This window comes from Wyeomyia smithii, chromosome 3 (assembly GCF_029784165.1).
Source record: "Wyeomyia smithii strain HCP4-BCI-WySm-NY-G18 chromosome 3, ASM2978416v1, whole genome shotgun sequence".
NCBI classification, from domain to species: Eukaryota; Metazoa; Arthropoda; class Insecta; order Diptera; family Culicidae; genus Wyeomyia; species Wyeomyia smithii.
The window spans coordinates 245,841,911-245,861,887 of record NC_073696.1 but is presented as its reverse complement, the minus strand read 5'-3'; the positions used below and the strand labels follow the sequence as shown (position 1 = coordinate 245,861,887).

At 40.1% G+C, this 19,977-nt stretch overlaps 1 protein-coding gene across 1 annotated transcript in view; it reads right to left on the bottom strand.

The window, feature by feature from the left end:
• LOC129726649 (SNF-related serine/threonine-protein kinase) overlaps positions 1–15,469 on the bottom strand; it is a 95,010-nt gene extending 79,541 nt beyond the window's left edge. Inside the window, exons 1-2 of the mRNA XM_055683595.1 lie at positions 15,194–15,469; positions 14,392–14,615 (exon numbers count right to left, since the gene is read on the bottom strand). The gene's annotated coding sequence lies outside the window, so the exon portion shown is untranslated. The remainder of the gene's footprint in view (positions 1–14,391; positions 14,616–15,193) is intronic.
• Between the last annotated feature and the right edge of the window lie 4,508 nt (positions 15,470–19,977).

The following is a 19,977-nucleotide window of genomic DNA, read 5'->3' as shown; positions in this document are numbered from 1 at the left end:
GGAAGACCGGTAAATATTGCCTTCAACGCACATTTAACCAAGAAAATAGTCAAATTTGGAAGTGACCACAAAATGGTGTGGTGCTGTTTTCTGATGCTGGTGTGGAACCCATTCATTTTATAACGTAGACAATGAATACTAATGAATATGTAGATATTTTTAGTTGCATGATGCTTCCGTATGCCAGAGAAAACATGCCTCTCCGTTGGAGGGTGACGATCCTAAACATACAGCATTGAAAACTTGAAAATGGTTTTCAGAGGAAAATATAAAATTGTTGGATTGGCCAGCATAGTCTCCTAACTTTATCCGTATCAAAAATCTATGGAAGATTGTTAAGTTCTACGTTGCAAAGCATCATCTAAAGAATGAAACAGACTTATGGAACGACGTACAGGCAGCGTGAAATGCTAGCCCAGCTTCTACTCGTGAAAAACTGGTGGTAATCATACCACGAAGATTGAATATGGTTTTACAAAACAAAGGACAAGCCACAAAACATTGAAAGTGAGTTTTGTAACGCAAAAGGTCACTTTGCTAACGAATATGTAGATAAATAAAGCTTATTTGGAATGTTTTGTATATATATTTCAATAGTGTATTTATTTTTTTCGCCACCGTAAAAAGCACTAACTCACGCAAAAAAAATTCGGAATCACCGACACAGAAAAATTCCAGTCATTTCTCTGTTCCTCTCTGAAAGAGAGTGTCTGCAGATCGTAATGATGTAACATAACATCATATAAAAACTAAAATCAGTGCCTAAAATATGGAAAATTAACCAAAACTGCAAGTGTATTTATTATTTTCTCCATGACTGTATGTGCTTGCTAAAATACAAAATCATTATTGAGTTTTTTCCACTCAGGGATAAAAAATTGTTCATGCTTTTCTAATTATTTCACGATGTTTAACTTACATTTTTAACATAGTTTCTATTTCTCACTGCAACTGAATTGAAAAAGGAAACAGGACTGAGAGCAAACGAGATTGACCTCCAAACACAATTGGTAAAAACTAATACATAATAGCTAAGATAAAAATAATATAACATTTACAAAGATTACTTACAAATTGAGGTAAGTACTGAAGTACTAAACTATGATCAAATGGAACAAAAACTAAATTGAATTGAAAAAAATACAAATAAGGCTCGAGCTTCAGACCTAAAACTGCTTAAAATGTTAGGGTTGGACGAAGTAAAAAAAAAAGATGAAATATGTGTTTTTAATTTCCATTAATTCAATAAAGAATAAAAACCGGCTAGATCCATATTACCAAACACTGCTGAGTAACTTCAATATTATATTAAAATATATCAAACAGCCATTATAATAATTTCAAAATCGCACGCTAGCCTGGGGGCTAATGCGGTCTCGATCAACTAGATTAGTTGAGAGAATTCATTTCGATATTGTTTTCGGCACATTTTGCATGTTGTAGGATAAGTACAACGATACACCGTGCCCCAGTGCTGAGTCGAGAAAATTTCCAGCTCGAGAAGTTCCTCGACCTGATCGGGAATCGAACCCGATATCACAACCGTGTGGGAGAGCTAGCCGACCGACATCGCTAACCACAGAACCACGGGGACCACATTATAATAATTGTTGATTGTATTTATTGGCATGAACTCTCAGCTTTTTGTGATGGCAGCTGAATCTTAAATAAACCATGCATATTTTGAAGAAAATCACACTGAAGTTTGCATCTATTTTATGCGATCGCTTGAAATGCTAAATTGAGCACCTCAATAGTAACATTGGAATTTAAACCCGTGTTTCTCATCATCATCTGTACGATGCTTTCATTTGCACACGGCAGCACACTTGCTGCAGATATATCGGAATACCACCCGATAAGCTACACGTCTTAGAAGTGGATGTAGAAATCGAAAACTTAGTTGTGCTCCTCCACAACAGCAGAGCGAACAACATGGGTAAGTGAGATTTATTATTAGATTAGGTTTTATAGATTTTTTTTTATTTTCATTCCACCACCACGTGGCTCTCATGTTCAAATCATTAACAATCAGCCAGCTGTCGCATGGTAGTCCCATCGAATGTATACGATCGAACTGAGGATTGTTTTAATTGACAGCCTATGAAATGTGCCAAAAATTGCAACAGGTATCATTGCTAGCTCATGATCCAGATTCAACTCCAGATCCAGGTATCAATTATTTCACGGCCGGAAATTCCCACCGTGGGCAATTCTTACGGGTACAGGAATAAAAATTATGACGATATATTCGGTACGTTCTGAACAGTGATGACAATCCATCAATCCGATTAACTTGTTGGCGTTTTTCTATACTCGTACATATAACATCGTGATGGGCAACTGATTTATCGAGTGGAACGATTGTGTACGATGTTGAACCATACGAAAAGGTGAGCCAACATTAAACGAATCGCCAAAAATAGATTCTCACTTCCGTTATCTGCACCACAAAAACGGTTAGCAGCAAAAATACGACGAATAAAAATCACGCCCGCATAAATGAAAGTGTTCTGCCTTCCTTCGAAGTTTAAGTGGTATTTTTTACTTAATAAAATTGTCGCAGCAGCTAATTTACGAGAGTTCTGTGACAAAAAACGGAAGACGCTAACTCTAGAAGGTCAAGAAAGTTTCTCTCTGATGAGGACCTGCTATTCAACGCAAATGGCAAACAAAACGTACTCGTAAATGCTGTAGGAGTCAAAATAATTAACATTCTTTTCGCGCCTCCACCCGGTCACCACCGGTCGGAACAGTCAGCTGTTATCTTCACCTTGTATCAGACACGTCATACCGGTACTAAGCTTCTATCCGATGGTAAACAATCGTACGCAGTGCCAGTTCCGCAGCACCACTTTTCAGCCCACGAGTCGTCAGCAAGGTCCACCGCAGCGCGCGACCGCAGTTAGAGAGAACGCGATACTTTAGGTTTATCTTCCGAGATTTCATTCGAAATGATAAAGAATGATTAGTGCATTATTATGATAATGTGATTTAGTTTAGTGTAGAGGTCGAGTTCGAGGCGTTTACCCTAAGCGAGGTCGATCGAGGAACGGAAAGTAAGATAAACTGAATCAGAAATGTTGATTCATGTTTGTCGCACGAAGGCCCATTCATGCATAAAATTGGAATAATGAAATACACATTGGCTAATGACATACTGAGGCGTCAAATGAAACGGAGCGTTGAGCGTATTAGAAGCGTAATAAACAGAAGCGTTGGGTGAAGCTTTCTATGACATACTGGAGCGAGCGTCGCAAATGCGTTGTGTTGTCATATTCCTAGATTCCAGTAGCGGTTTTGTTTGAAGGAAATATGAGTTCGTCCAATGAAGATTTTTTTGCTTCTTCAAGCACTGTAAGTAACGTTTCTAGTAAACATAGAGATTTTTTTATGAAATAAAATAATATTACTGAAGTGAGTTGCGCTACAGACGTAGTAAAAAATATAGGAAATTATTCTAAATTTTAAACCCGTTGACCCCGAGCAACGTTCAACTAGTTTATCTGTTAGGATTTGAAAAACCCATGTGAGCACAGCTAGTTACTCAGCGGCTTGCATTTTCGCGACCAAAGAAGTTCAGCATGCTAGATTCGTGGCTATTCGAATCAAAATTCAACAATATCAATCAATAATATCAGTGCTTTTTTCCCGACGACCTGAACATTTTTCCCGATGGTTTTTTCTATCCTACTTTTTTTTCTTTTTCAAGATTTAAGACCAAAACAAAGCAAATAGTAAGTACCTGGCGATATCAGGTTTAGTCTGAACATGGATTAACTGCACTAACATTTTATAAACATTTTAACATTTTCTAAACGAAAATGTATTTTATTTGCTTTTTTCAATTACCAAACTAAAACAAAGCAAATATAAAGCACCTGGCGATAAAAGATTTAGTCTGAATATGGCATTACCGCGTACATATACGCGCGTCAAAACACTACTCGTTCTGTTTCGCCGCTCCAGTATGACCGGTTTGTGCGTTTCATATAGACGTTCGAAGAAGTAGCTCTGACGCTTTTGCGACGCTTTTTGCTTCGCTTCATTTGACGCCTCAGTATGTCATTAGCCTTTGGGGTACCTTTCCAGACCTGTCACTGCGGTACATGTTTTCAAAAGGTTATGGGAAAGTAAAGTTTCATTACATACCAAATTACATTTCCTTTGCATACATACAATGATATTAGTGTTAATTCATGAACGGCTCAATCGTTTGGTAGGCAAAATTGTAATCTGTTTTCACCATTTTCGTCTCTACTCTTTAAGATTTGAATAGAGCTTTATTGAATTTTTCATTACATTTTAGAAAATATTTAAATTTACGTTTCCACTTATCAGAACTTGAAAATGTTGTTGAAACGATTTTTGTAGTTGATACCTCTAAGAAAACCCCCATTTCACGCGTAGTCACCACTTGAAGTGGTGGTGAGTAATTATATTCAACAATCCATAAATTTATGCGTACTAAACGTAAATGATTGCAATTCACAGTACATACACAAAACGTTTGCCCGCTTCAGGACATAATTGGAACGACGTAGAGTCTGTAGTAAACAATCCGTTTCCAGCGCCTCAACGTCCAAGTATCACTATTAATAGATTCACGCCGGTGACTTACGCTTGCATCTTTCATGGAAAAAACTCGCTAAGAGTACCGAACGAAGCAATCATCTTCCAGACTGAATTAATCACGCTGTGAGGGATCTGGAAACTGAAAAAGCTTCCTCTCGTTCTTGGCGGCGGCTGTTAGCGTTATAGTATTGTGACCGAACAAAGCACCAACGAGAAATTTGAATATCGCAGAGTTACTAATGGAAAAAATGAAGAGAAAACAAATTGCTTCCGCATGAAATATGTATGCTGCAGGCATCCGCTGCAGGCATCCGCTGTTTGGAGCGATGATCCAAATACCGGATGGACAAACAACTCGCATATAGCACATTTACAGAGAAAAAATCAGGAGTACTTCAGACGCTTCACGTAATACTTTTAATAGAGAATACATTTCTGAAAAGTATACGATAACTTGGTTCCATGTTATGTGTCTTTTAGTTTTACAAAACACGTTGCATAAAAGCTACAAAAAGATTCACGATATAATAAACAGTTTTTATCGAATGTTGGATTGATAAAAATCGTGGCTGCACCAAACCAGATTTTAAAGGATTACATCCAGTGTAACCAAACTGTGTTGTAGGATTCTTAAAATGATGATTTAGATTAATTGTGCTTATTGAGACAAAACTGAATAGAAGTTCAATAATAAAACATACATGGGAAGAAGGACAGTTATTCTGTTGATGGTTTTTGAGTTCAATTAAACTGACAACGTGATAATCTACAAGCAAAGAAAGTTTTCTTACACGTTGGCCCAAAATATAAGGCATGGAACTATTCAACATTTCGAACAAGACAATATAAAAATAGTGTCTGCGGTACAATGTTCTTCTTCTATTAAGAAACAATAACAAAACCAGCTTGAGTTACTTTCCAAAAGAAAAAAAACAAAAACGAAACAAAACGGTTACTATGCAGTAGCAGCACGAGTGCACACATACACAAAAGTCCAGTTTCATGCTGTTGAGGTCATCAGCATTTTGTGCTGCAGTCGACCGCTAAAATCTTTCCGATCACACGTCAACGATGACTAACGAACCCCCAGCGTGTTTACGTGCCGCAGAAAAAAAACGGATAGGAAACTAATCGAAGCGAAATAAATTCGCACCGTGCGAAGGCAGTGTGTGAGTGTGACCTTCTCAAATATTAATCCAATTATTGCTGCGCCCTTCACGCAGCTAGCTACATAAGTTCCCGATAAGACGGGCACGCGTGGGACATATCCCATTTAGCAGCACGCAGCGGCCTGGTGGGCCTTTGTTAAACCAGTGTTACTTTCACAACCGACTGCCTATAAAAATAACTAAAATAAATTGCAACGATACAATGTATCCACCTGAACGTGTGACAAGATTTGGCGGAGAAAGTGCCGCTAGGAGAATGATAATCTTTTCGAATTGGATTAGTAGGATCAAAAACGAACCCAACATACAAACGATGTGGGTTTTCTATACCAACTCTGACCAGAAAAAGATACCACACAGAGATATCCACTTTAATTGGTGGTACTTGTGTGATTTATATAATTTCAATTCAATTTCAATCTTTGAAGTTAATGAAACCTACGAAACTTAAGAAATTTATGATAACTATGGAACCATTCAAATCTGTGACATTTGTAAAATCTATAAATTCTATGAAAGTTTCGAAATGTCTGCCATGAAAGTTATGAAATATGCCATTAGGGTTGTTTCTAAACCACGTGATCATTTAGAGGCGGGAGCAGTTTGTCGAACATTCATTGTAGCCATTAAGGGGTTATATACCTTTTTGTCCGAGAAAAATGAGGGAAGTTTGAATTTATTTTTAAGTGCATAGCACCATTTTCATTGCATCAAAGTGGTATTTTTCTGAAAGTACAGTTTATCAACAACAAGAAAATACGTTTGATTTTGAGATATACCAATTATTACTGGAGTAATGGCCGTTTCCCCGAAACGCTATTTTTTTGCAGAGGCTTGCGGTGATCCTGATAGAGACTTAGCGGATCAACCGAAATCAAAAACCTCATATTATTTCATTAGTTTAGAGGTTTGCCGGGTCCTTGAACGATCGCTTTTATGAGTATTTTGTTTTCGGTGCAAACGGGAACGTTTTTCCCAAAAAATGCATTAAAAATTTTTTTGCGGAAAATGTAACTGTATGTTTCAAAAAGCGATCGTTCAAGGACCGGAAAATTTTATAACGAAAATTAAAAAAAAAAGATGAAGGAAATCGGATCGGTCCGAGATAATCGCGTGTAAAGTTTCAAGTTTTGCTTATGCGGCCGTGGCGAGGCGCGTTGCAAATCGCTCTAACTTTCTTCCTATTGCTCAGATCTTTATGAAAATTTGTGGAAATGTTCTCAAGATGTTGTATTTGAAGATAATGTAATAAATTTTTTTTCGGTTTTTTGAAAACTAAAAAGGTATTCTTTATTCTTTATTTATTCTTTATTTGTCAATTCAACTTAAAAACAACGACGAACTCTCACTGCGAAATTGTGTGATGGTGTGCCAAAATCAAAAAGGTCTTCTACTTTGGAGAATGATCGAATACTGCAAGCTAACGGGTCGTTAAATCCGAAATTAGTACGGTGAAAGCTAGGTTGTAGTAGTCCAGTAGAGCGAAGAAGACGCTGTGAAGCCCGGAAATTCAATTTGGAAAGGATATTTGGTGAATCGATTTCAGAGTTCAGAACTTTAGCTACGAACACCGCTTGTTGAACTTCTCTGCGCCGTTGCAATGTGTCAATCCCAAGAAGACGACAACGGTCAGGATATGGAGGTAGGTTAATCGGGTCACGCCACGGAAGATTTCTTAACGCAACTCGCACGAATCTTTTCTGCACTCGCTCAAGTCGCAAATTCCAGACTAGTTGTTGAGGACACCAAACCAAGCTAGCATTTTCTAAGAGTGGCCGAACGAGAGCACAATACAACGCCTTCATGCAATGGGGGTCCTTGAAGTCGCGAGCAATTTTCGAAACGAAACCAAGTTGTCTCGTGGCTTTAGCGATTATATTAGTACGATGCAGATTGAACGTAAGCTTCGTATCCATTACAACTCCAAGGTCACTAACGTGGTCAACTCTTGTTAGGTTTTGATTATCGATTTGATAGTTGAATAATATTGGATTCACTTTGCGATGAAAGGTCATTACTTGACATTTACTAATGCTGACCGTCAGCAAGTTTTTGCGGCACCAATAAACAAACTTGTCCAAAAGCCCTTGTAGCCGCCAACAGTCGTCGATGGAGCGTATTATCAAATACAGCTTAAGATCGTCTGCGTACACTAGTTTACAACCAACATCTAACAGCAAGGAAACGTCATTGAAGAACAGCGTAAACAGCAACGGCCCTAAGTTGCTACCTTGTGGGACGCCAGAGGTATTTGAGAACTGTGACGAACAGCAGGAATTAATGTGCACTCGTAGAACTCTGTCACATAAGTATGAACTAAGCCAACCAACATACCTCTGCGATGCACCAAGCCGTGAGATTTTTTTTAATAATATTTTATGGTCAATCCGATCAAACGCTGCTTTCAAATCTGTATAGATTACGTCGGTTTGAGCTTTTTGTTCCATGTGCGATATACAAGTCGAAGTGAAGTCAAGCAAATTCGTACTTACTGAGCGGCCAGGCATAAAACCGTGTTGGTCACTAGAGATATAACTCCTTGTACGTAAGAGCATAAACGTACTCACGATTATTTCGAACAGTTTTGATGCAGCAGAAAGACTAGTAATGCCGCGGTAGTGCCTAACGTTTCGACGATCCCCGCTTTTAAATATCGGGAACATGTATGAATGTTTCCAAACTGTGGGAAACTTTCCTTGCTCAAAAGATTTGTTGTAAATATGGCGTAAGGGTTCGGCTAAAGCGTTTACACAACGGCTTATTATAACTGCCGGGATTCCGTCGGGTCCAGCAGAGTACGAATGTTTCAATTTTTTTGCAGCAGCTTTTATCATGTCTGCAGAGATGTGGAATAAATCCAGGTCAACCAAATCGACAGGAACAGACTCAGCAGCAGCCTCAGCGTCGAGATCGGATGCGGTATTATCAGCAAACACAGAGGCAAAAAACTGTGCAAACATTTCACACGTGTCAGGATCAGATTTAGATTCTTGATCATCGAGGCATACATTTGTGGGAATTGTAGCACATTTTCGTTTAGACTTAACGAAATTCCAAAAGTTTCTGGGATTTCTTCGAAGGTCTGTCTGAGCTCGCAAGACGTAAGATTTGTACAAGCCAGCATTCAACCGACGATAATCATCACTCGATCGCTTAAAAAAACACTTAGCATCGACGGTTTTAGTACGACGATATTTGTGTCGCCATCGATTGCGTACACGTTTTAATTCTCGCAGACGCGAAGTGGCCCATGGTGGAAAAACTGGCGCTTTTACTAATGGTAGATTCGATTCGAGCCACTGAAGTAAAACATCATTCAACAGCGCCACCATTTGATCAACATCAGGTTGTAGGGAGAGAGTTTCCCAGTTGATACTTTCCAAATATATATTCAGCGCTGCGAAATCAATTTTACGGTAGTTAAGCCTTGTTTCAGTCACTCTAGAGCGCTGTGTTGAGTTACTGGAACTTCGTTCTATTGGCACGGGTATGTTTAAAGCTGGGTGATGAGGATCGAGTGGTAATACTAAAGGCGCGACGCACACATCGGCCGCACAACATCGATCTTCAGAGCAAAAAACTAAATCGAGCACACGTCCAAGATGGTTTGTTTCTCGGTTAACTTGCCGGAGATTTAAGAACTCGATACCATCGACCAACGCCGCACCGGCAGCAGAAAGTACGTTCGAGCTGGTGTGCTGACCGTTATTGTTCCACACAATGCGTGGTTGGTTGTAATCGCCACAGACCAAAACAATTTCGTCGTCAGAAGTGCTTTTGCCACACAGCTCCGCGATCGAGGCAATATGTGCATCAACCGTACCAATCAACTGACTTTTATCAGGCGGAATGTAAATACCACAGATTAGCAGTTTTGCTCCACGCACAGTCGCTCTAACGCAAATTTGTTCCAGACAGTGGCCGTTCGCGGTTTCGACGATAAAGCTCCTGTGTTCTCGCGCAACAGCAATCAGTACGCCTCCAAAGGATATTTTATCACTATTGCGAGCACTACGATCGCAGCGAAATACGTCGAATGTCGATCCGAAAAGTTGCAACGAGTTAATACGCTCGTCAAGTCCAATCTCTGTAAAAATTATAACGTCATAGCAGCATTCACGCGTTGTCAAGAAAACATCGTCGATTTTTGTCCGCAATCCTCTGGTATTCTGATAATAGAGTGAAATCTCGTCTGCGTCAGTTCGGTCACGCTGCAACATACAGTTATTTAGCAAAGGAGAAACTATATTAGTGGGAGACAAAAGATACTCGCCTCTGGTGGAAACCCGTAGGTTTCCACCTTCCACTAAACAGCACGTTTTGTTTGATTCGGTTATGGTCTCTCCGAAAGTGCAGGCACAGCCGGGCGATCGAAGTTTTTTGGTCGTTCGACAAATTCCCTGAAGAGCAATCCTGCGGGCCATGTTGACGGATCTAGAGCTCGGACTTTCATATCAGGATCCAAACCAACTTTGAATGAAACGAAAGACAAGCTGGCAGCATCTTTGCCTCTAGGTACAAGTCGAACCACATCGACTGGAGCAGTAACGTTCAAACAGCGTGAAATAATTTTCTGCACGTCGCTGTCCGAGAGGAGCGGATTTAGACGTGAAAGATACAGCCAGAATTTGTTAGCCACAGGGACAATGGATGGAACCGAAAGATCACTTAAATCAATATCATTTGTCCCACATTCAGATGGATTTGGTATGATAGCTTATATAACCCCTTAAATATCATTTCACTACAGTAACAAAGATTGAAATGTCTTGAAGGAAAAAAAAATCAAGGAAAAAGTAACGCAATAATTTCGAACCAAAACATAACAATTGAAAAATTACAATAAAAGGTTTACTCACACTTCTAATCATAACAAAATATACATGATAACGTTGATCGGCAGTTTTAAAAAACGCCACATTCAGCTTATAAATATACACCTCAAAAAATTACCCACAACCTGCCATTTTCCATTAGTCAAGCAGAATTTGCAATTTTTGTAAGATTTGGACTAGAATTAGGCGATCTGCAGAGAAAGATCGATCCTCAAAATCGATTCAACTGGACGGTCTAAAGACCGATTCATCTGAAAAATCGGAGATGCATGACCGATCTCTGTTGAATCGATCTTTTAAAGCATTTTTTGCGGCGTCGTAAAATTCGCCGAACCAAGCACCATTTGTTCTTATAAATTGATTGAGGAGCAACTTAAGTCACTGACGAGACGAGTCATATTGGGCCATTTTTTCAGGGCAAGATTGACCAATCTTTATTTGGACCATTGCGACCATTATTTTGATGTTTTGTGGTATACCTCTTCTTTAGTCTAGGTACTCGTGGCAGACATCTTACTATTGATAGAAGTGATCGACTCCCAATTTGGCACTGAATTTCGTATGAAATGTATTACATCATTAGGATTTGCAGAGCAAACCTCGAAAGGCTCCAAAGTTCCTTTTCTAAAGGCTCTTATTCAGCGCTATATTCGAGCCCGCAGAGACGACGAATTTCGTCATTTGACTGACCAATTTGTTTTTAGTTAATGCTTACTTGAACAGTGTCCTGTTTACGATCCAATGATTGTGCTTAGTTTCTTCTTATTTAAACTGCTGGCTCTTCTTCACGCTTGGTTTTATCAAGCGTTTCGATTGGCGTAGCCCTACTTAGCATATACAGTTTTCTTGTATTGTCAGACGTTCCTGGGTTTTCAATTCTGCTTTCAAGATGTTTGATGACACCCCACACAACGGTTCTGGGCCAATAAAATCGGTACATGACCCTTGTCTTGCTAACGTATCGGCTTTTTCATTGCCTCGTACTCCGCAGTGACCAGGAACCCAGTATAACCATGCTTGGTTCCTTTCTGCCAATTGTTTCAGTGAAAGGATGCACTCCAATACTTGCTTATAGGTACATGTGAAGGCTTTTAGTGCGTTAAGTGCTTCTGGGCTATTAGAAAAAATGCATATATTAGCATCCTTATATTTCCTAGCCAAACAGATTTGTGCACATTCAAGAACCGCAATTATTTTTGTTTCACACTGTAGGTGGTATCGAGATACTCATCATTGGACCATTTATACCTGATCTGGTTGAATGATTCGTTTTTGAGTCATCTGTGTAAAAGACGACAGATCCTTGTCGGATATTTGGGCCACTTTGTTCCCAGACTTCCCGATCGGTCTCTATGATTTTGAAAGGCATTTCGAAGTTTGCTTTTGTATTCATCAAGTCTTCGGTACCTGGTATATGTTTGCTCAGCTAAAAATCTTCGAGAATTTCCAGTTGGCCTCTCTGATCTACATCAGGTACTTATTTATGGCGTGTTAGTTTTAACGCACTTTTTTCTAGTTGTACCACTTGATGGAGTGGTAATAGATGCAGAATTGCATTTAAGGCTTTCGACGGAGCGCTATTCATTATTCCTGTAATTGCATTTTAAATTACCCGATAAGTAAAAATATCAGGATTATGACAAATCTTGATATTTTGTTACGAACTTTTTTGTATCAACTTGTGTTTTAAACTTGGCCTATAGTTATTGGTTCTTGATTAATAGTTAAAATATCAAAATTACTTAGGTACTGATTATTACAAATTATAGCAAGTTCTGTAAGGTTTTTGGCAGAAAGAGATCAGAATTAGTTGAAATGTACAATATTTTGTCAATTGAACAACAAATCTGGTTATAAATGGAATGGAAGTGTTTTGTCGTGCTTGCCAACCTTTGGCATGAAGATCACTCTCGTTTTTCTCCAGTCAGTGGGTATGTAATCAGGTGTTAGACTGGCTCTAAATGTCTCGGTTATGAATGGAATTATTACCCTTCCAAACCGTTGAAGCATTATTGGTATCAATCTATCCAGTCCCGGGGACATATAGGGCTCAAATGAGTTAGATACCCATTCTACTTTCGATTCAGTGAAGATATCGCAGGCTATGTAATGCACATTTGTCTTAGCAAGAGTCGCACTAGCACATGGCGCATTTTAGTCCTGCGTTTCTTCTTCTAGAATAGATCGTGATCCTGGTTAATGTTTCTCCATCATAACATTGAGTGCTTCAAGAGCCCAAGCCATTCGTATGAACTTTGAACAGAGCTTTGTATGCTCTTGCAGCTGCAGGGGTGCTTTCAATTTGTTCACACATTAATCTCCATCCTCTCCTGCGTGATTTTCTAGTTTCTTTATCGTATTACGTAAGGGAGTTTCTATAGGCATCCCAATTTGAGGTTAATTTGGTTCTGTTGAACAACTTTCTAGTTAACTTCCTTGGTTTTGTGGATTTTTGTTCCACCAAGGCCCGTCTTGGTTGGACAGCTTTGGTTGTGAAGGGCTACGGTTTTATCCGTAAATTTTTGTGATGAATCCTCCAAATCTTTTATTGTCTGAATTTGGTCATCAAAGGTAAATTCTTCACTTACAATTTTTGAATACAAAAGCTCCCAGTTGGTTTTCCTACAGTTTCCATGAACAAAACTCCCCGACAAGGCATGGATCACCAGGCCGCACATTTCTCTACCTAACTCAAGTTGTTTACGTTTTCTGAGTTAAAATTTGCCCCAGTCGTTTACCTAATTAGGTATAAAATTCTTGGGGTTTCGCTATTTTCTCCACAGTCCAAATAAGCACTGACGAAGGCATAGTGCCGAAATACGTATTTGCAAGTGAAAAGTGATAGAATTAAAGAGTGAAAGTGAATAAAAAGTGAAAAGTGTAGTGAAAATTTTTCTATCAAGACGCTCGAACATAAGTGAATAAAGTTTAGTCACCAGTCAAATTTACCAAGAGCGTCGTGGACTCCCGGATGGGAACCACTGGAAGGACTTGGTCGTAGTAGCTACGATTGAGGCTAGCAAACGAAACATTTGTAACTTGTCCTAGAGATGTTTTGTACCAAAGTTGATTGTTAACGCTTTCCAAATCACGAATTGATTTAGAATTGGCTCAAATTCGGCGAAATCGAACACAAATAAAGTTGTGATTTTTGCGATTAAATGGGTTATATACAAAATATTGACCTTGAAATTTTTAACAAGTTTTATTGTCATTAAAAACATGATCGATGTCTCAAAAATCAATGCAACTTTATAAGTTAGATAACTTTAACAACATTGAATAGGATGTCTTTTTTAAAAGGACCAGTTTTTAGTCGAAAATTTTTATGATTCTATAAAAGTTTAGTGTCTCCATTGTTCAAAACATATGTTTTTTTCAATTTTTATACAATTTCATAAATAAGAACTAGAATGGAAATAGTTCGAGAATGTTATAAAAACTTTTTTACTGAAAAATGCAGCCATCACGATAATATATGGATTATTTATAACAAGAAGTTCACAATTTGAGAAAAAATGTTTAAAAGATAACCGCAATAAGACGTGTGGATTTTCAAGATTCCAAATATGTAAGCAAAAACGTTTTTATTACCGATGTCATTCAACCTACTGAGCTTCACGGGAATTTGAGAATGCTGGATGAATTTGTATGAAATTCCTCTATAATTTTCTAAGAAAACGAAATTATTTAGAATAATATTGGCATTTTCCGATCATGAATTTCCGTTTTTGATAGTTTTTTCCAACGACGGCTGTGGAACGCTTTCTGGCTAATATCTAACACTAAATAATAAAACGTATTCAACTCACTTTGAAGTAGACACATTCATTTGATAGTAGATATCCTTCCAGTGCAGCTCCCGTTAGTCGGCCTCAACAAAAAAAAAAACTACAGAATGATTGTGCCCTCGGGACGATTCTCACTAGAATACACGCTCACTAACGAATAATACGACGACACAGCCAGCCTTCGCTGTACACATTTGTCAAGCAACTGCTAGGACAGCTTCACTTTTCGAACTTTTTCAAGCTTTCTAGAAAAAAAAACCACTTAGGTTTAAATTCTGTTGATCCTTGAAGCAAACGTTGATCAGAACTGATATTTTTTCAGGCTCGATACATGCACAAACACAATCGATTGCAACTAGTCGATAAGTGAATTCACTGTTTTTTCGTTTGCCCACCCATTAATGCAGTAACAGTAGCAACAGTGGAATATTTCTTGTTTTGACTCTATTCGGCAACTCGTCCGCATCAGTTCAGCCCACTTGAGCAGGAGGACGGGGAACTGAACCTTGCACGGATCGGTACATTGAGTGTTCCCCTGCCAGGGAAGTCGATAAAATCAAAATTAGACCAGCAAAACGTCTGCTCGTGATGACAAATGAACGAGAATGGAATTGTGACTTTTTCCACCCTATGTTATAGATTCCACAATTTTTCGATTCTGATGCGGTACAACTAATAGTTATATAATAATAACCCGTTTGTTTTACTGGTAAACCATCTCGTTTTTGTCATTTTTAGCAAAATGCCATCCGAATCGTGCCTCAAAACTCTTCTTCCGTTCACTTCACAGCATTACAGAACACTCATCACACTACCAGCTTACATAAAGAGAGCACCATTTTCATTTGGCTTCCGCACGAATGCAGCCCAATTTTCCACCAAACTCCACCGCCGTTGGACACCAAAAATCACATTAAAGTGGGCAATTGAAGCGCAAACCTCGCCCTGAATCACGAAAATCACTTTGCACAATGCAACAGCAATCGAAATTTTCTGTTTTAAACACTCTAGATCTCTTGAAATACCATCCGCTGCTGATGGAAGAAGTCGCGTTTTTTCTACGATTCCGTCACTGCCGACATCTTTCACGCTAGACGAGTGAACAACGATTGTGTCAGCATGGGTGAGCCACTCTGGCGAAGAGGGGTTCGGTTGCATGTGTGTGCGTGTGAAACTCTCCTCTATCTCCGATTCTCTTCTGACTGACCACCGGTAATGCACGAACTTGTTACCATTTAGTCGAACTTTTGTTGGGAATAGTTTTCGCTCAAGACGGTTTACTGTAATAATTCAGGCGATATTTTTTAATTTTATTTGCATTACATGAAATTAATCAAAAGAATTTTTATTAAGTAAGTAAATAAAAAAACAATCAAGTGAACATCCATGGAAACATAAAATTGGACTACTACTGTACCAAACGTTTCGCTTGCGTATCGCGCTGTCCTCAACTCTCGCGTGCTGTGCATTGCACGCACACACACACACACAACACGCGTCGCGTTGCTGCTTTTCATTCATATCTCGACGCAAGGGAGCGAGAGAGCATAGCTATGTCATCGTGTTCGGAAAAATGAAAACAAACCGCACCATTCTCCGGAGATGATTACTATCGCATCGCGGCAGCAGAGCTGATGGAATAAAAAGAAACGCCACCAGCAGCAGCACAGCACCGAGCTGCGAGACGAAACCGTTATTATTGTACCAATGTTTGAAAATGGCTGCCTCTCTCTCGCGCGATGTTCATCTTGGCACTTTTCAAATGTTGTTTTTATAAACTGTATACTGGCGTGTCTGTGCAGTTATGCCTTTGCGTCGCGTCACGTTTGAAGATGCAGCAAAACTGGTATACTTGTACAAAGCATAAACTCTGTCTAGCAGGGTGCAACAGATTTTGAATTCACCGTTGTTGGGTTTCCCAGCTGGGTCGGTGTTGACGATTCAAACAAAAAAACTAAATACAAATTAGTTAGGGCGATGTATCACATGGACTCGTTCGAAAATGTATCATGAGTGGATCATATTTCTAGATGAACATTTCAAAGGTACTATCTGCTTTCATCGTTTTCCGGAGGGTCTTTTCATTTTGGTAATGGTTCAGCTCTAGTGACTCTCCCAAGCGTGGTTTTCGTTCAGAAGGCAAGAGTGATCCCTCCGCTATTAATTTGTACAAATATCGCGTCATAAAAGGTGTTTAATGAGTTGTGGTGATTGAATGAAAGTGATCGATCAAAAAATCGATCAAAGCAGATAGGACCTTTTGAAATGTTTCTCTAGATTTTACATACAAAATTAGTCCATTATTTATTTGAAAATTGATTTGGATTTTTATTTTAATGACCAAACAAAGCAAGGAACATTTTGCTTTGTTTGATCATAAAAATAGCAACCAAATATTCGAAGATTACAGTATTTTTTCAGTAAAAAACTTTTATGTTACATTTTGCTCATAATGTGATTCATGCTTAGATGAACATTAAAAGTCGGATTATTACTTTCTAATGTTTTTCAAAGGTAGAAAAATGTTTTTTTTTTTAAATTATTCATTTAATCTCAATTAAGAAGTTCTCCGGTTCAATTTTGAATATGAAAATGTACCCCTTAGTTTTATTTACCAACTTCAAACCCTTTTGAAAGCTGTCGCTGGAGGTGCACTCTAGAATCGAGGAACACTCCTTTGCGACTCCGAAATATTGTCTCTTATTGCTGCCCATAATCGATAATTTTGTGCATTGAGTGCTTCCTCCAAGACAAATAGTTTCTTATCAGAAAAAATAAGCTTATGACCATCGTGTTGTGAAAATATTATTTTCGCTTTATCGAGCTTCTTTTTCTGAGAGGACTCGGAAACGTCGTGAAATTCATGTTTCTTGTAGGCTTTACATTCAAAGTCTGTTGCCAAAATTTTGTGGACAGATCCAACAAAGATATTAAGATCGGTGGAAGGTCTTTTAACCGAACGTTGCCTTTTTCGCCGGATACACTAACTTACAATTTTCTTTTTTTTATCGTAGAAAATTATTATTGTTTCCATCTGGAATACCGTTGACCAATGTCCCATGGGGAAAAATTTGTTTATTCGTGGCCCTGTGAATTTCGCTGCTGCGGAATCGTTCATTTTAGAACCGTCTGTTTAGAAACCAAGTAAGCCGTTACGAATTCTGGGCCTACCTTGTTCCCAAATTTCTCGTTTTGTCTCTTGTATTCTATAGGGAATTTCGAAGTTTGGTTTCTTTCCAAACCAACCCAACCCTAGTTGCTTCATATTAAATTATTTATTCGGAAATTTTTCAGTGTTCATAAGTGTTGTTAGATCTCCTTCTCTTAGGTTTTGATTTCAGCAGCCTAGAGCCGTGGTGGCTCGTGCCGTATCAAGAATTTTCCTTAATTCTACTCGGTCCTGGGCCGCTCGTTGCCAATTTCATAGACGTCTCGATACTCGCAGATCCGCTTCAACCTGGTCAAGCCATCTAGCACGTTGGGCCCCTCTATTCCTGGTGCCGGTGGGGTCCTTGAAGAGAACCGATTTTACCACGCTGTCATCCGGCATCTTCACGACATGCCCGGCCCATCGTAGCCTCCCGACCTTCGTCAGGTGTGCAATGGGAATCTCTCCAAGTAGTGTCTGTAGCTTGTGGTTCATACGCCTACGCCACTCTCCGCTTTCGGTTTGTACTCCACCAAAAATTGTCCGCAACATTTTCCGTTCAAATACGGCCAGTGCGCGTATGTCCTCTGTGAGCAGCGTCACGGTTTCGAGTCCATAGAGAATTACGGGTCTAATTAGGGTTTTGTACATCGTCAGTTTCGTGCGGCGGCGTATGCTCCTGGATCGAAGCGTTCTGGGAAGGGCAAAGTAGGCTCGATTTCCAGCTTGAATACGTCGTTGGACCTCCTCATTTGTGTTATTGTCGGCGGTTACCGGAGATCCCAAGTATACGAACTCCCCCACCACTTCGAGTTCGTCGCCGTCCATGACCACCGTCCGTGGGAGGCGAATGTTAGTTTCTTTCGAGCCTCTCCCTATCATATACTTGGTTTTCGACGCATTTATTTCTAGTCCAACTCTTCTAGCTTCCACTTTTAGTCTGGCGTAGATTGCCTCCGCCGTCGCTGAGTTTCTTGTAATAATGTCCAAGTCGTCTGCGAAGCCTATGAGTTGAGTACTTTTGTTGAAAATCGTGCCTCTCGTTTCGATGCCCGCCCGTCGGATTACACCCTCAAGGGCAATGTTAAACAGTGTGCAGGATAATCCATCTCCTTGGCTCAACCCTCTGCGCGCTTCGAAGGGGTTCGAGAGTGTCCCCGACACGCACACATAACACATCACTCGGTCTAAGGTAGCTTTGATAAGTCGTGTAAGTTTATCCGGAAAACCGTAGTCGTGCATTATATGCCATAGCTGGTCTCGATCGACTGTATCATACGCTGCCTTGAAGTCCACGAAAACATTATGTGTGGGCACGTTGTACTTCCGGCATTTCTGAAGGATCTGCCGGAGAGTGAAAATTTGATCCGTAGTAGCGCGTGCTTGTGTGACCGCTTGATACTGCCCTACGAATTCTTTCGCTAAAGGAGATAGACGGCGGAGTAGGATCTGGGAGAGGACTTTGTAGGCAGCGTTGATCAGCGTAATGCCGCGGTAGTTGCTGCATTGTAGCCGATCGCCTTTTTTATAGATGGGGCATACAACTCCTTCCATCCATTCCTCCGGTAGTCTCTCTTTCTCCCAAATCCTAGAGATTACCCAGTGGAGTGCCGTTGCTAGAGCCTCTTTTCCGTGTTTATAGAGCTCTGCTGGGAGCCTGTTCTTGCCGGCAGCTCTGTTGTTCTTAAGTGACCCAATTTTCCGTTCGATCTCCAGGATATCAGGAACTGGGACACTACTGTCGTATGTAGGCACTCCAAGGATAACTTCCCTTCCACCTCCTTCCGTTGCTCCGCTATTGAGGTGCTCATCGAAGAACTGCTGCCACCTATCAACCACCTCGCGCTCGCTTGTGATCAGGTTTCCCTCCACGTCCCTACACATATCTGGACTCGGTGTGTAGCCTTTACGGGATTGGTTCACTTTTTCAAAAAACTTGCGTGTATCGTTACCCTGGAATAGTTGCTCCAGCTCTTCACGATCTCTGTCCTCCTGCTGGCGCTTCTTCCTCCGCAGAATCGTGGTCAACTCATTTCGTGCTCGTCGGTATTTGGCCGCGTTCTCTCTTGTGGCGATGCTTAGATAATTTTTCCAAGCTCTTTTCTTCCTCTCCATCGCTTGCTGGCATTCCCCGTCAAACCAGTCATTTTATCGGCTCACCGTTACCACACCTAGTGCCGCGGTTGCGGCCTCTCCAATGACCGAGCGTAACTTCCCCCATCCATCGTCGAGAGTCGAAGCACATAGCTCTTCCGTGAAAGGTAGTGCTTCCTCAAGTAAGCGCGCGTAGTTCTCTGCAGCCTGCGGGTTGGTCAACTGCCGGATGTTTGGCCGGGGAGGACGGTTCTGACGTGTGTAAAATACCGTGGATAGTTTTGAGCGCACATGTACTGATACTAGGTGGTGGTCTGAGTCGATATCCGCACCCCGGAGGGAGCGTATGTTTGTAATGTTTGAGA